At 45.4% G+C, this 14,349-nt stretch overlaps 1 long non-coding RNA gene across 1 annotated transcript; it reads left to right on the top strand.

Annotated features, from left to right (window-relative positions):
• The first annotated feature begins 3,450 nt into the window (after positions 1 to 3,450).
• On the top strand, positions 3,451 to 7,754 carry LOC310702469. Its single transcript, XR_014523513.1, has 2 exons — positions 3,451 to 3,521; positions 7,376 to 7,754. It is a non-coding gene; the product is annotated as an uncharacterized lncRNA (long non-coding RNA).
• Positions 7,755 to 14,349: the final 6,595 nt, after the last annotated feature.

Genomic DNA, 14,349 nt, shown 5'->3' with positions numbered 1-14,349 from the left:
GTGATCTCATAGCTAGAAGCATCCTTGGAGCATGAATAGCGCGTGAACAGCTCGTGCTGTCCCATATGATTGGTTAACGTAGTATGGCCTGATCGCTCGCATGGTCTAGTACCAAGGTCTTTATCTGCTGGCTAGAACAAATTGCTTGACTTGTATTTTTTGTATCTTTCTATTTCACACAATAAAAGCTGTGCTGCATTTGCCCTAGAGCAGCCATATTTCGGAACCTATCATGGTGTGAGACTGATTTTTCTTTGGATGCCGAGCTGCAACTCGACAATTGGTGCCCCGTGTGACTGCCTTCGGACTTCACGTTGTTTTTCATTATTCAGCACTCACCTACACGTCGTTCATCCACGTAGTGGATCCCTGGTGAGTGCTCCCGTGTGACTGCCTGTTTTTTTTATGGGCTAATAGCCGTAAATAAATAAATAAATAAATAAATAAATAAATAAACTGCCTGTTTTTCATTATTCAGCACTCACCAACACGTCGTTCATCCACGTAGTGGATCCCTGGTGAGTGCTCCCGTGTGTACAACGTTCAGCTCTCACCTCGCCCCGCAAGGGCTGCAGACGCGTCGTTCATCCACGTAGTGGATCCCCGGTGAGAGCTCCCGTGTGAATGTGATTCTGGACTACGTTACGGACTTATCAGCACTTATCTCCGCCCGGACAGGGCAAAAAGGCGCCTCTCTCTCATCCTCCTACGGATCCCTCCGGTAAGTGCTCCCTGCTCTTTTTGCAACTCTTGCAATCATGGGAAAGTCTCTCTCTGCACCACAGAAAAATTTTTTTAAAGACCTTAAATTCCTTTTGGCCAGTAACAACCTTGCTGTTCGGAAAGCTGACCTTAAGTCCCTTATAAAAGCCCTGGACACTCACTGTCCGTGGTTCCCCCAGGACGGAAATTGGGAGTTAGACGATTGGAAAAAAATTGGACACTTCTTTCAAAATCATCCTCAAATTGATGTAAAGGTTTTGCATGCCTGGGGTAACGTCTACAAAGCTATGTCGTGCTTAACTCCTTCAAACATTCTTCTGGCTGCTGCAACAGCCCCCCCGAACCTATCATGGTGTGAGACTGATTTTTCTTTGGATGCCGAGCTGCAACTCGACAGTGATGGCCACCAACTTAAAGGTAAAGGTAAAGGGACCCCTGGCCATTAGGTCCAGTCGTGGCCGACTCTGGGGTTGCGGCGCTCATCTCGCTTTATTGGCTGAGGGAGCCGGCATACAGCTTCCGGGTCATGTGGCCAGCATGACTGAGCTGCTTCTGGCGAACCAGAGCAGCGCACGGAAATGCCATTTACCTTCCTGCCGGAGCGGTACCTATTTAACTACTTGTACTTTGACATGCTTTCGAACTGCTAGGTTGGCAGGAGCAGGGACTGAGCAACGGGAGCTCACCCTGTCGTGGGGATTCAAACCGCTGACCTTCTGATCAACAAGTCCTAGGCTCTGTGGTTTAACCCACAGCGCCACCCGCGTCCAACTTGAGAGGCTTTAAAAGAGATTGAGACAGATTCATGGAGGAGAGGGATGTCAGCAGCTACTAGCCATGATGACTATGGGGAGAGTGCTTGGGACCAGCTTGCGGGTTTCCCACAGGCATCTTGGTGGCCACTGAGAGAACAGGATGCTGGTCCGGCCTGATCCCTCAGCCTGATTCAGCAAGCTCTTATGTCCTTAGTTTTGTTCCTAACCCTACTGCATTGTACAGGGGCAGCCGTGAGAATCCAACACAATAACGACACCAGTCCTTCTTAGCCATCTGTGGTTTGCAGACTGGGAATGGTCGAACTAACTACGCAAACTCATCAGGTGTTTTTTTTAAAGACCCTTTTGCTTGCTTCAAGGAGCATTCGATTGGGGTTGTTTCAAATTAGACCAAGAACTCTCTGTGAACCCAGTACTATTCCTCCAGTTAGGATAACTTGGTGTGTTTTCACCTCCCTAATTTTATTGGAATCGGCATAAAGAGGACACTCAAGCTGCTTCGTGCAAGAGACATTCTGCCTATTAAAACCAGGTTATCATAAATCAGCATGTGCTACTGAAGCTAAGTCGCCAAACACGTTGAAACTCAAAGAATCCATTCAGAGCTGTGTCCTTGCAGAGCCGTGGCAATATATGCTTCCCAGGACCTTGTTTACTGGTGAATTCCATTTCCCCAGATGTGTGCGAGTTTCGAGGATATGAAATTCTGAACAGGGGGGATGGAGAATAATAACTTGTTTGTCCAATCTGCGGAGGGCTGCTCAGTGAGATCAGGCTGAGACATTTGAAGGGGTCCATTGCTGTCTGCTCATCTCTAAGCAAATAGCTTAGGACATTAATGGAAAAATTTCACCGTAAATTCTGCCCTCCAGCATCTCCTTTGGCTCTCGGGAACTCAAAGGGAAATGAAAATTAGCACATCCTGGTAAACATCTCCTGAGCGGTCATTTAGTTCTGGACAGGTATCACATCACAGTGTGCACAACCCACCATCAGCACAAATAATAGCAAGGGGCAAGTCTAGCCTTCTGTTTATGCTAGAGATTGGCTAGATTTTGTCAGGATTCTGGAAGAACCCAGAAAGCATGGTTTATTTGGTGGCTTCACGGCCTGTTCCAGGAATATAACTCAGTTGGTTAGAGCGTGGTGCTAATGACACCGAGGTTGCAGATTTGATCCACGTATGGGGGCAGCTGCATGTTCCTGCTTTGCAGGGGGTTGGACTAGATGATCCTCAGGGTCCCTTCCAACTTTACAATTATATTATTGGTCCCATATTGTGAACTTTATATGCATCTTGCTGCAGTGCTGCCTGCTGTCCCAATAATTTCACTGCTTTGTGTGCATTCAGTGGCGTAGCGTGGGGGGTGCAGGGGGGAACGGCCGCACCGGGCACAACATCTGGGGGTTAGGGTTAGGGGGCGCAAATCCACGGGTTAGGGGGCGCAAATCCATGGGTTAGGGGGCACAAATTACTTGCCTTGCCCCGGGTGCTGACAACCCACGCTACGCCACTGTGTGCATTCCCTATTGAAGTGAATGGGAAGGAATGTTGTGGCACATTGAAGCACACTATGGGGGATTTGGATTGGGCGAATGAACACGCCTGAAATCATGACGGTGATTATCTTGAGAAAAGAGATCCTGTACGTAATTAACAGCTACTCTTGGAGGATATGTGGAGGCCTAGAAGTTGGTTATCCACCCTCCCTTAGGGAGCTCAACTCCTGCTGAGATTGTCCAAGTGTCTATCTTCATCAACACAATTAAAAAATTCTCCTGCACTAACAAGGGCCTGTCCCCAAGAGGAAGCTATTTAGCAGCCTGGTAATTTTAGCGACGACCTTGTGTTGATTACAAGTTGCTATATTAGTAAATCCTTTCTGAAAGGCAGCTGTTGTTTTGGCATTAACTCCTTGACTCCTAATCAGCTGTTTGTTTACTAAATCCCAAGGCAATTAAAAAAAGGATCCCTATGTCAAGACTACGCTGGTCTGGTCGGTGAATGCTTCCACAACAGAGGTATATTCATGAGAAATCTTATAAGGGAGAAGGCGGTTAGACCCGATCCAGAAAGTTGTAAGTGGCAAGGGAATGTGCAATTCCTTTGCTTATAAGCAGTAATTCTGTAGATAGGTCTGTGTTGGGACCCATATGGGAATTCTGTAGGATTCCCATGTGCCCCCTTCATTAGTGACGCAAGAAGATTTAAAATATGTGCAGAAAAACAATATAATGGACCCTATAAATAGTAGTATACCCAGTCCTGTTTTTTAAGAAAAAGGGGTGCCAAAGCTCGCCATGAACACGTCCCTTGTGCTCTTAAAATGGCAACGGTGCACACCTGAGAGGTGCCTTAACTGAATTTTGGCAGGTTCTGGCTAAAAAATAAAAAGCCCTGAGCATATCTTCAACATCTCTCCAAAGCATTTTTGATGGCTTTTTAATGATTGCCCCTCTTGATTTCCTGTTGTAAAATATATAAAGTGTGGTTAAAATTCACACAATGAAGTAAAATTGCCAACCAATCCGAAACATACACTTCCCGGTGACGGCAACTTCCTCTCGCTCCCAGCTTTGAGGAAGGTTGCCTCAAATAAAGCAAGGGGCAAGGTCATTTTCCCCTCTACCTATTTCCCAGAACCCGCACCCCCAAACTGCACACATTAGGTCAATAGACAGCTATGTACTGGTCTATGTCCTCAGATATGTCAGAAACCACCTGTTTCACCACTGGGTCTACAAATAAAGAGAGAAGACTACAAAGGATAGGCTTTGCCCTTGGGCCTTCCAAATTACGTTCCTGCCAGGTGTTGCCCAAACCGTGAGACCTTCTTCTCCACAGCTATCATGGTTATATAGCTTTGGACCTGCTCCGTACTTCATCCCTCGGATACAAGTGGTTCTGCCCAGAGGCACTGGCCACTTCCAAGATTTGGGACCCAGAATGGCAAAACAGCAACTGTGATCTTTGGAGTGCTAAACAGCAGAGCAGGTGCATAAATCTCCCTCCTTTTCTGGTCCACCTGAGGCCAAGATCTCAGTGTGCCTAACTAACAGTAGGCCCTGTGGAAACTGGACACTGAACCAGAGCTCAAATGTCCCAATGTGGCAAAGGCATAAGGCCACAATGGCTCCTCTCTCCTGACCCCTTCCTTAATCACTGTGGATTCCATGACACTAGCTGAAATTCCCTCTTGTACAAAATTATTTAAGGTGCTCTTCTTTTCCGGTAGGCCACTCTAGCAGGAGCAACATCCTCCTCGTCTTCTGCTCGACTGAAATATTTGCAACACAATCCAATGCATGTTTACTTGGAAGTAGGTTGTGTATAGGACTGAAATGTTAAGATCTATCTAGTGTCTTGGTTGCAAGTGACAACACTTTGGAAGGCTTTGGCAGTATTGTGTGTGTGTGTGGGGAGTGCTATGTTGTTCTTTCTTACTTTCCTATATTGGACAAAAGCTGTGCCCAGATTGCTTGGGAACTCCAGTTTGGCCGCTCCATTGCTGTCACTTTTTAAAAACCTCAGAGGCATCTTTAGCCTCATAATCATCTGAGCCATACCACCATCTTTGCTATTTGACGGCCACCCAAAAAGCAAAGCAACAGGGTGGGATTCAAACAGCAGAGTCTTCTAGGTGCAACGCTCAACATATTATCTTCTGGACCACCCTGGCAATGATGTTTATGATGCAAGTGTATGATTACATTAAATATATAACTCAGAATGTATACATCTCTTGTGAGAAATACAACTTTCCATAGCCTGATTTATGTCTATTTACAGTGGTTGCATCTGCACTTTTGCACTTCTCTCCAGCGTTGCTGATTGTGGGTTGTTGTTTTTTTCAAACCCTGAGTCATTACTCAGCGTAGACCCACTGAAAAGTAATGAGTAGGAGTAATTTAAGGCCATTGATTTCATTGGGTCGATTCTGAGTGTGACTTACCTAATGACAACCCTAAAAGACATATAGCTGAAGTTGGAGGCTAACTCAGGGCATCCTACTAAATGAGCAGAGGTTAGATTATATTTTTGCAAGCCACCCCAATCTCTGAGTGTTGCAAGATTCCAGAGGTTACAGGCACTTACTCAGAGTTTGGTTTCCTCAGAACGATGGACAACGGAGACTGTGGTGTCTTTGTGAAATATGGTTTGTTTACACACACATATATAACCTGAGCCTATGATGGCGGGGCTCGCAGCATTAAGGCCTTGTTTCTCCAATAGCCCCACAGCCTTGGATTCAAACATAAATCAAGCATGTCTCTCCTTCACAGGCTTCTGCCTGCCTCCTGCTGCTCCTAGGTCACACACAGAACACAGAGCTTGTCCTTCTAACTGATAGCCAGTTGAGGGAAGAGGGCCCACCCATTTGTCTTCTGGCACGGAGCCACTTCCTTTGTTACTTTAAGGACCCATGTTGTTGCTGTTTAGTCGTTTAGTTGTGTCCAACTCTTTGTGACCCCATGAACCAGAGCATGCCAGGCACTCCTGTCTTCCACTGCCTCCCGCAGTTTGGTCAAACTCATGCTGGTAGCTTCGAGAACACTGTCCAACCATCTCGTCCTCTGTCGTCCCCTTCTCCTTGTGCCCTCCATCTTTCCCAACATCAGGGTCTTTTCCAGGGAGTCTTCTCTTCTCATGAGGTGGCCAAAGTATTGGAGTCTCAGCTTCAGGATCTGTCCTTCCATTGAGCACTCAGGGCTGATTTCCTTAAAAATGGATAGGTTTGGTCTTCTTGCAGTCCATGGGACTCTCAAGAGTCTCCTCCAACACCATAATTCAAAAGCATCAATTCTTTGGCAACCAGCCTTCTTTATGGTTCAGCTCTTACTTCCATACATCACTACTGGGAAAACCATAGCTTTAACTATACGGACCTTTGTTGGCAAGGTGATGTCTCTGCTTTTTAACATGCTGTCTAGGTTTGTCACTGCTTTCCTCCCAAGAAGCAGGCATCTTTTAATTTCGTAACTGCTGTCACCATCTGCAGTGATCATGGAGCCCAAGAAAGTAAAATCTTTCACTGCCTCCTTTTCTTCCCCTTTTCTTCTTCCCCTTCTATTCTAAGGACCCATACTTAGGCCATTACTTAGGCCTGGCTAGTCCAACAATTGAATCCTTGCTGGATCCAGGAATTAAGAGGGACCTAGGCCCACACAAACTCACAACACTATCCAGTCTTTATTGAGCACTCATCCTGATTTGTTTGCAGGGTTATATGGCAAAGAATGAGGATTCGTCCTGTATTCATCCCTGATTTGCTTGTGGGGTGTTATGTGCCTTCCAGTTAGTCATTCAAGACAATCCCCATCGCTTTCCAAACTGGAAAAAACTCCAATTCTTCTTTTTTAAAGTGGATTTCCTGCACTAGGGGGACGGAGCCCTTTAATTCAGTTTACCTGTGCAAACCCAACCTTCTTGCTTGAATCCCACAAAATAGTGATAAACAGGAGGCGTCCTCTGAGTCAGTCTTGAAGGATTACCTCACTTTACTCAGATAATGCACCACAAAAGGCCTCAGAATAGGAGTCCCCTTACATAGTATGGACGTCTTCAGTATAGTGTAACGGAAAGCCTAACTCCAGAAGAGCCAGGTCCAGAATACTTTCTCAGGTTTAAAGGGTGTTTCCAGAGAGTGTTCCCAGCTTCTATACTAGCCCTACAGCACCCTGGCTAGTTCCAGAGCCTGCCCACATGACACACATGTCAGATGACTAATATATGCATGTGTCATATGATGCCTATGCAAGTCATCGGTCAGCTCACAGGGTTGCATCACGACTGTGCAAAAGGCCTTGGACTATTCCAGGGGATCAGTTTACAATGCAAGGAATGTTTGGTTGTTGTTAGTCATTTCTTCTTGCAGGAGAATTCAGACTTTTCCTTCAGGTAGCGCTTCAAACTGGACTTGGACCAGAGAGAAGTGGGTCCAGATTTCCGGCAAACATGGCAGGAGAAGACTTCCAGGAATGCTGGAGAGCTGCTGTCAGTCTGTGTAGAAGACAGTAAAGTTGAATTTATAAAATCCACCCTTTCCAAAATCATATGAGAACCGAAACACAGCTTATTCTTCCATCAAAATTGCACACGTCTGAATTTTGCAATGCAGTTCTCCAAACAAGGAATGTTTACAAAGACGTATATATTAGGGGGAAATGTGCATTTAAAAATTGGTGAAAAGAACAGACAAAATGTATTATATTATGAGAAATTGCTAGCAAAAATGTATACATTATTCAAACCTTTTTAATGTTAGATGTTTCACTGTGTTTTTTAATATTCTGTTTTTTATATTCTGTGGGAAGCCACCCAGAGGGCAGGGTATTATTATTATTATTATTATTATTATTATTATTATTATTATTATTATTATTATTAAAAATGTGTTTCTGAGGAGAAATTCACACTAACAACCTGAAGAATTTACATGGAGATAGTGTGGGGAGACACTGTTTTTAAGCTTCTACGTGCCACATCTGATCCCCCATGTAGGTAAAAGGTAAAGGACCCCTGGACAGTTCAGTCCAAGGTGACTATGGGGTTGCGGCGCTCATCTCGCTTTCAGGCTGAGGGAGCCGGCGTTTGTCCACAGACAGCTTTCCGGGTCATGTGGCCAGCATGACTAAACCGCTGCTGGTGCAATGGGACACTGTGACGAGTGCCAGAGCGCATGGGAATGTTGTTTACCTTCCCACCACAGCGGTACCTAGTTATCTACTTGCACTGGCATGCTTTCGAACTGCTAGGTTGGCAGGAGCTAGGACAGAGCAACGGGAGCTCACGCTGTTGCGCGGACTCGAACTGCCAACCTTCTGATTGGGAAGCCCAAGAAGCTCAGTGGTTTAGACCACAGCACCACCCAATATTAATGTGTCTCATAGCCACAGACAGAACTTTTATATCACCTACATCATTTCAAGCCCAATATTTTTCAATTAACTGAATCTACGCATTTAGCTTCAAGTCATTATTTGGCTATGCGGGCCAAATGTCTGTATGAACCCAATAGAGCTCCTAAGTCTCCCCTCAGGATAACTCAGTAGGTTAAGAGTGTGGTGCTGATAATGCCAAGGTTGCAGGTTCGATCCTGTATGGTGGCAGCTGCATATTCATGCATTGCAGGGGGTTGGATTAGATGCTCCTCAGGGACCCTTCCAACTCTACAATTCTTTGATTCGAACCCTGTTTTGTTTGGTATTCTTTTTTGACTTCATAGCAATGGACATCTAACGGTCTTCAAGTATGACATGATATGATGGCAAATGTGTCTCTACATCGTTGAGCACCTCTTCACTACAGTGTGGTGTAGTGGTTAAGAGCGGTGGACTCATAATCTGGTGAACCGGGTTCGCTTCCCTGCTCCTCCACCTGCAGCTGCTGGGTGACCTTGGGCTAGTCACACTTCTCTGAACTCTCTCAGCCTCACTCACCTCACAGAGTGTTTGTTGTGAGGGAGGAAGGGAAAGGAGATTGTTAGGTGGTTTGAGACTCCTTAGAGTAGTGATAAAGCGGGATATCAAATCCAAACTACTACTATTCTTCTTCTTCTTCTTCTTCTTCTTCTTCTTCTTCTTCTTCTTCTTCTTCTTTGCAGGGTTACTTCCAGCGCACTGATTTAACAGTAGAGATGCAAACCTCTTATGAACAGTAGCATTTTTAAAGGGTGGGATTTAACCTTTCAAATACGTGTCTCCAATGTAACACAATGCGAATGAAGAAGAGTAATGATTTGATTTTGAAAGAAACCATATTGCAGGTAAAATATTTATTTCAAAGTGAGTCACTTCCTCCTCCTCCTCCAGCTCTACCGCCTTTCTAATGAATGAGTATGTACTTAGCATGAATGAATATGTATTTTGCTGTGCAAAACAGACTCAGAAACACAGTTCCTTCCCAAAGGTCTTGAAGAAAATTAACAAATAGGAGGAAGGCGGTCAGAGGTCAGGGGCTGAGGAGTCCTATCCATGTCATAAAAGACCTCTTCAGCATCCAACATCTGAAACATACAAAGCCTCAAGACATAAGCTTTTTATTTTTTAATGGAAAAGCAAAATAGCAAAACACAACTACCCTCCTTCATTCATTGCGCTCAGTGCTAGACACTGCAACCTTTGATAAGCACCCGGGGGGTAATTATCTGCCATACAAAGGCTGTTGTTGTATATCTTTGGATTTTCCCTCCAAACACAATCTGAGAAGCAATGGGGGAAAGAGGGCTGCTGCAGAATTAGCCAGAGGTCTCCCTCTCGCACAGACGGAACACTGTTGTGTTTTACGTGGCGCTGAGAAGCGTGGAAGTCATTTGACCTACCAAACAGCAAGAACTTTTGATTCATGGCCTAATTGTCACTGGAGTTTTTGTCATGCTATTTAGAGTCGATCGTTCCTCAGACTCTTCAAGAAATGGGGCTCGTGTTTTTCCCCTGTGTCTCTGTGTCAGAAGCTCCACAGTCCACACAGCAATCGGGAAGCTGTTCACCTTCCTTCCTTTGTTGTTGTTTAGTCGTGTCCGACTCTTCGTGACCCCATGGACCAGAGCACGCCAGGCACTCCTGTCTTCCACTGCCTCCCACAGTTTGGTCAAACTCGTGCTGGTAGCTTCAAGAACACTGTCCAACCATCTTGTCCTCTGTCGTCCCCTTCTCCTTGTGCCCTCCATCTTTCCCAACATCAGGGTCTTTTCCAGGGAGTCTTCGCTTCTCATGAGGTGGCCAAAGTATTGGAGCTTCAGCTTCACGATCTGTCCTTCCAGTGAGCACTCAGGGCTGATTTCCTTCAGAATGGATCGGTTTGGTCTTCTTGCAGTCCATGGGACTCTCAAGAGTCTCCTCCAGCATCATAATTCAAAAGCACCAATTCTTCGGCGATCAGCCATACCTTGCCTGTCCTGTATGTAAGCAAAGCTTACATTCTTGGCTATAGGAACTGTGGCAGAGATCTATACCTTCTCCCCAAGCTCCATCTCCCCATCAGCATTACAAATAGGATGGTCATGTACCCAAAAAGGGTATGAAGAGGAGAGGACACAGATTTGCATGACATTTACACATGCTACTTTATGTATGGAAGTCACAACGCAGGAAGGATTGCTATTATATACAGTGGTACTTTGGTTCTCGAACTTAATCCATTCTGGGAGTCCATTCGACTTCCAAAACTATTCAAAAACCAAGGTGCGGCTTCCAACTGGCTGAAGGAGCTTCCGGCACTCAATCGGAAGCCGCGGTGAACGTTTGACTTCCGAAAAACATTCACAAACCGGAATGCTCACTTCCGGGTTTGCGGCGTTCGGGAGCTGATTTGTCTGGGAGCCAAGCCATTCAACTTCCAAGGTACCACTGCAGTATAAACAGTGAAAGCTGGAGGGCTTGGCTCCTCTGGGCCTAAGATTCCCTACATAAAATATAGAGATGGAAGAAACCCTAAGGATGATCCAGTCCAACCTCCTGCAATGCAGGAATCTCAGCTAAAGCGTCCATGACAGATGGCCATCCATAATTAATCTTGAAAGGCATGCTGTTAATTAAAGAGCCACTTTTCATGTACTGCTGCTGCTCTTGACTCTCCCTGCCAGCTTGAAGCACTGTGGTGAGTCGGCAAGAGCACCCAGTTGAGCCCGGTGTGTAAAAATAGCTCTGCCACATACTGGCTTAATGGACCATCTTGTAAACTGAAGCATTCCGACTTTATACAGACTTGCCACTTCCAGCCCACAGGCGATCAAGCCTCCTTCCCCTGGAAAAGGATGGGTTTTGTTTAAAAATGCACTTGCCCTCTGCTGAAGCTATAGTCATATTTTCCACTAACGGTGATTAACTGCAGAGCTGTATGTGATGGCATCTGCTTTAAATAAAGCCGAGAGACAAGCTGATGTAATATTCTCTAAGGCTGATTTGTGTGTGTCTTCTGCTTTTTATTACACACACACACACACACAGAGAGAGAGAGAGAGAGAGAGAGAGAGAGCGCACTATTAGTTCAAGCTGCCTTTTAAATTTCCTGGCTGAAATTCTTCCCTAAGCACCGGAAGAAGGCCTGTCCTTTGTTTAGTACACCTTAGGCAGTCATCCTGCGCTTGCTTACCTGGGAGTAAGCCCCACTGAATGCAGTGGGACTTACTTCTGAGTAGCATGCGGGATGATTGTGCCGCAAACAGATGCTTTGAACTAGGTGAGGGAGTCAGGGAAATAGAGATTGATTCATTCATTTATGTCAGGGCCTGCCTTACTATAAAGCCATGTGAAGGATGGGCTTGAGGGCAGCAGATTCCAAGAGGAGACGCCACACCTTTTTCCTGTCTCCGATCCATTTCTCCATGTGTGTGCCATTAAAAACAAAAAGGAACTCCAGTCCGCAGCAAGGGGAGGAGTATCGTTTTGACTTTTCATTTCAGGTGCAAAATATGTTTTCAAGCCAGCATAGTTTAAAGTCTACTGTGGGTTGAAATCCTTTCGCCTGACACTTTCTCCTCCCCTAGGAGGCCTTCAGTTAATTGAGATGCTAGCAGAGATCATTAAACGAAGGTTGGCACATGCATTGCTTTATACGAGGTCTGAGTGATGTCTTCTCTCTCAGAAACGTAGCTAGCAGTGTTTATGAAATGTGTTTAGGACAACCAGTGTTTCAGTCAACCACAGAGAGTCTGGTTCTGTAACCTCAACATCAGGAATCCTGCCCACTGCCTCCCCCTCTCTTATAATGCTGCTTTGAAGGGTTAGAGATGGAGAAGTGTTGTAGCTCAGTGGTAGAGCATCTGGCTTGCATGCAGAAGGTCTCAGGTTCGATTCCCCGCACCTCCAGATAGGACTCCTTGTCTGAAGCCCAGTCCACGTTGACAGTGCTGGTCTACATGGACCACAAGTCTTACTCAACAGAAGGCAGGTTCCTATATTCCTGTGAGGTCATTAGGAAACAGGTCCAGTGGAAGTGGGGAACTGCCAATATCATAGTCCTTTTATGCAAATCTGTGGTGCAACCACACCTGGATTACTGTGTACTATTCAGACCGCCACAACTCCAGAGGGTGGTGCAGAGCTGGAGAAGTGGCAGAAAAGAGCAACCACGATGATCAGGAGTTAGTGCAACTGCGGTGTGAGGAAAGGTAGCGTGGAGGGCAGTAGGCTTCCCTCCCCCAAGGATAATAAATGTATCTACTTATTTTTATGTACACATGCAGCTAGTTGACAAGAGGTTTAGAGTAAGGACATTCCTACTGAGAGTGACCACTCCTATCTCTGAGACCATTCCAGGCTGCCAGACTCAGACTGGCAATATGCATTCTTTCATTTACTTCAAAACAGGAGACAGATTTCCTAGGGCCCATCTGCTTATTCTGCTGGACTGTGCCCCAAGACCCTACCCCAAAACACCAGTGTGCTTCTTCTAGAGTCGTCATGTTTCACCTTGCTAAGCCAAACCTGCTAGACGGCTGTTATCTAACGTCACTTAAGTACAGTTAAAGCCTTGCAGATACAAAACAAAACAAAAATTGCACATCACCTGGCAGGTCCTAAATATGTTAACTCCAAAGTAAGTTTTGGGTAGTGTTTGATTATGGTTTTAAAAGCAGCAGCAGCAACAACAACAACACAGAGAAACACCCAAACAGCTCCCAAACCTTGGAAGGGAGCTATGGATTATTCCCAAACTCATCTATCCTCGGGAAACTAAACGATTCATTTGAAGAATGAAGCTCTAAATCTACCATACAGGCGCAGATAGCAGAGTCATGAGCTGGTATTCACAACACATAAGCTCTGGGCTTTCTGGTGGCTTTGCACGGCCTCTCACTTAAATGAGCCAGAGTAAACCAACAATGAATATATTAAATACATAAATAGAAGCCCAAGCAATACCAAGCTCTGGGCTAAAGCAGTTTAAAATAACAATAGCAATCTGCTTCGTTGTACGGCGTGGTCTGCTTGTGATGTCAGATACCTGTGGAAAGGGCCAAAGGAAACATTAAATGCATTTCCTTAAAAGAACAATATACATCCCATATGCTTCAGAGGTTTAGAATGTTTGTTTCCTTGAACAGATAATTTGATTTGATAGGGGCGGGGAAGATGTTATTCTCCAGGTGCTGGTGGACTACAGCTTCCATAACCGTTGACCGCTGGTCATGCTGGATGTGGCTCATGGGAGTTGGAGTCCCGACAGCATCTGGTAGGCCACAGGTTCTCCAGCCCATGTCTGCAAAGGCTGAGATGACACAGGGAGGTGGTTCACACACGCGCAGGCATGTCTGCCTCTTGACAACTGCACACCAAGTGGCAGCTTCATGGGATCACGCTCAACCAAAAAGGTGACTAGTCAAATCTGTGGTCACAGGTGATGAGGGGCAATGGAAAAGAGACCACCTTGCAGCCATTTGGTTTCCCATTATTGAATATACAAATACACAGGAGCGTGACAGGGTGGTCCCAACAAAATATAAATTGGTGTGGAGATCCTGGGTTCTGTGGGGAAATCATTATTTTCCCCGGTATTTGCCAGTCAGAAATTTTGCAAAAATGTGACAGAAGGGGAAGACAACACCCTATGTTTCAAATAACGCTTTTGACAGCTTATTAGCTTCATATGAATGGTATTGTCATATATTGTTGCACCTTGAATTGCAAGGTGGGACATGAATCTTCTTTATCTTTGGGAGGCGGGGGGTGGGGTATAGTTTATTTGCAGTGTTATCTTATGATTGTGTAATGGTTTTCTCTTTTGTAATATGTAAACACACACAGAAACGCTAATCAGATCAGTGAGTCTCCAAAGGTTGCTAGGAGATCCCCTCTTCGTCCCACAGAGCTACTGTTTCCCAGCAAAGAAGGCTTGATTGTTAAACCA

This window comes from Podarcis liolepis (genome assembly GCF_965112155.1).
Source record: "Podarcis liolepis genome assembly, chromosome: 3".
NCBI classification, from domain to species: Eukaryota; Metazoa; Chordata; class Lepidosauria; order Squamata; family Lacertidae; genus Podarcis; species Podarcis liolepis.
This window is presented reverse-complemented; position numbering and strand designations above follow the sequence as displayed.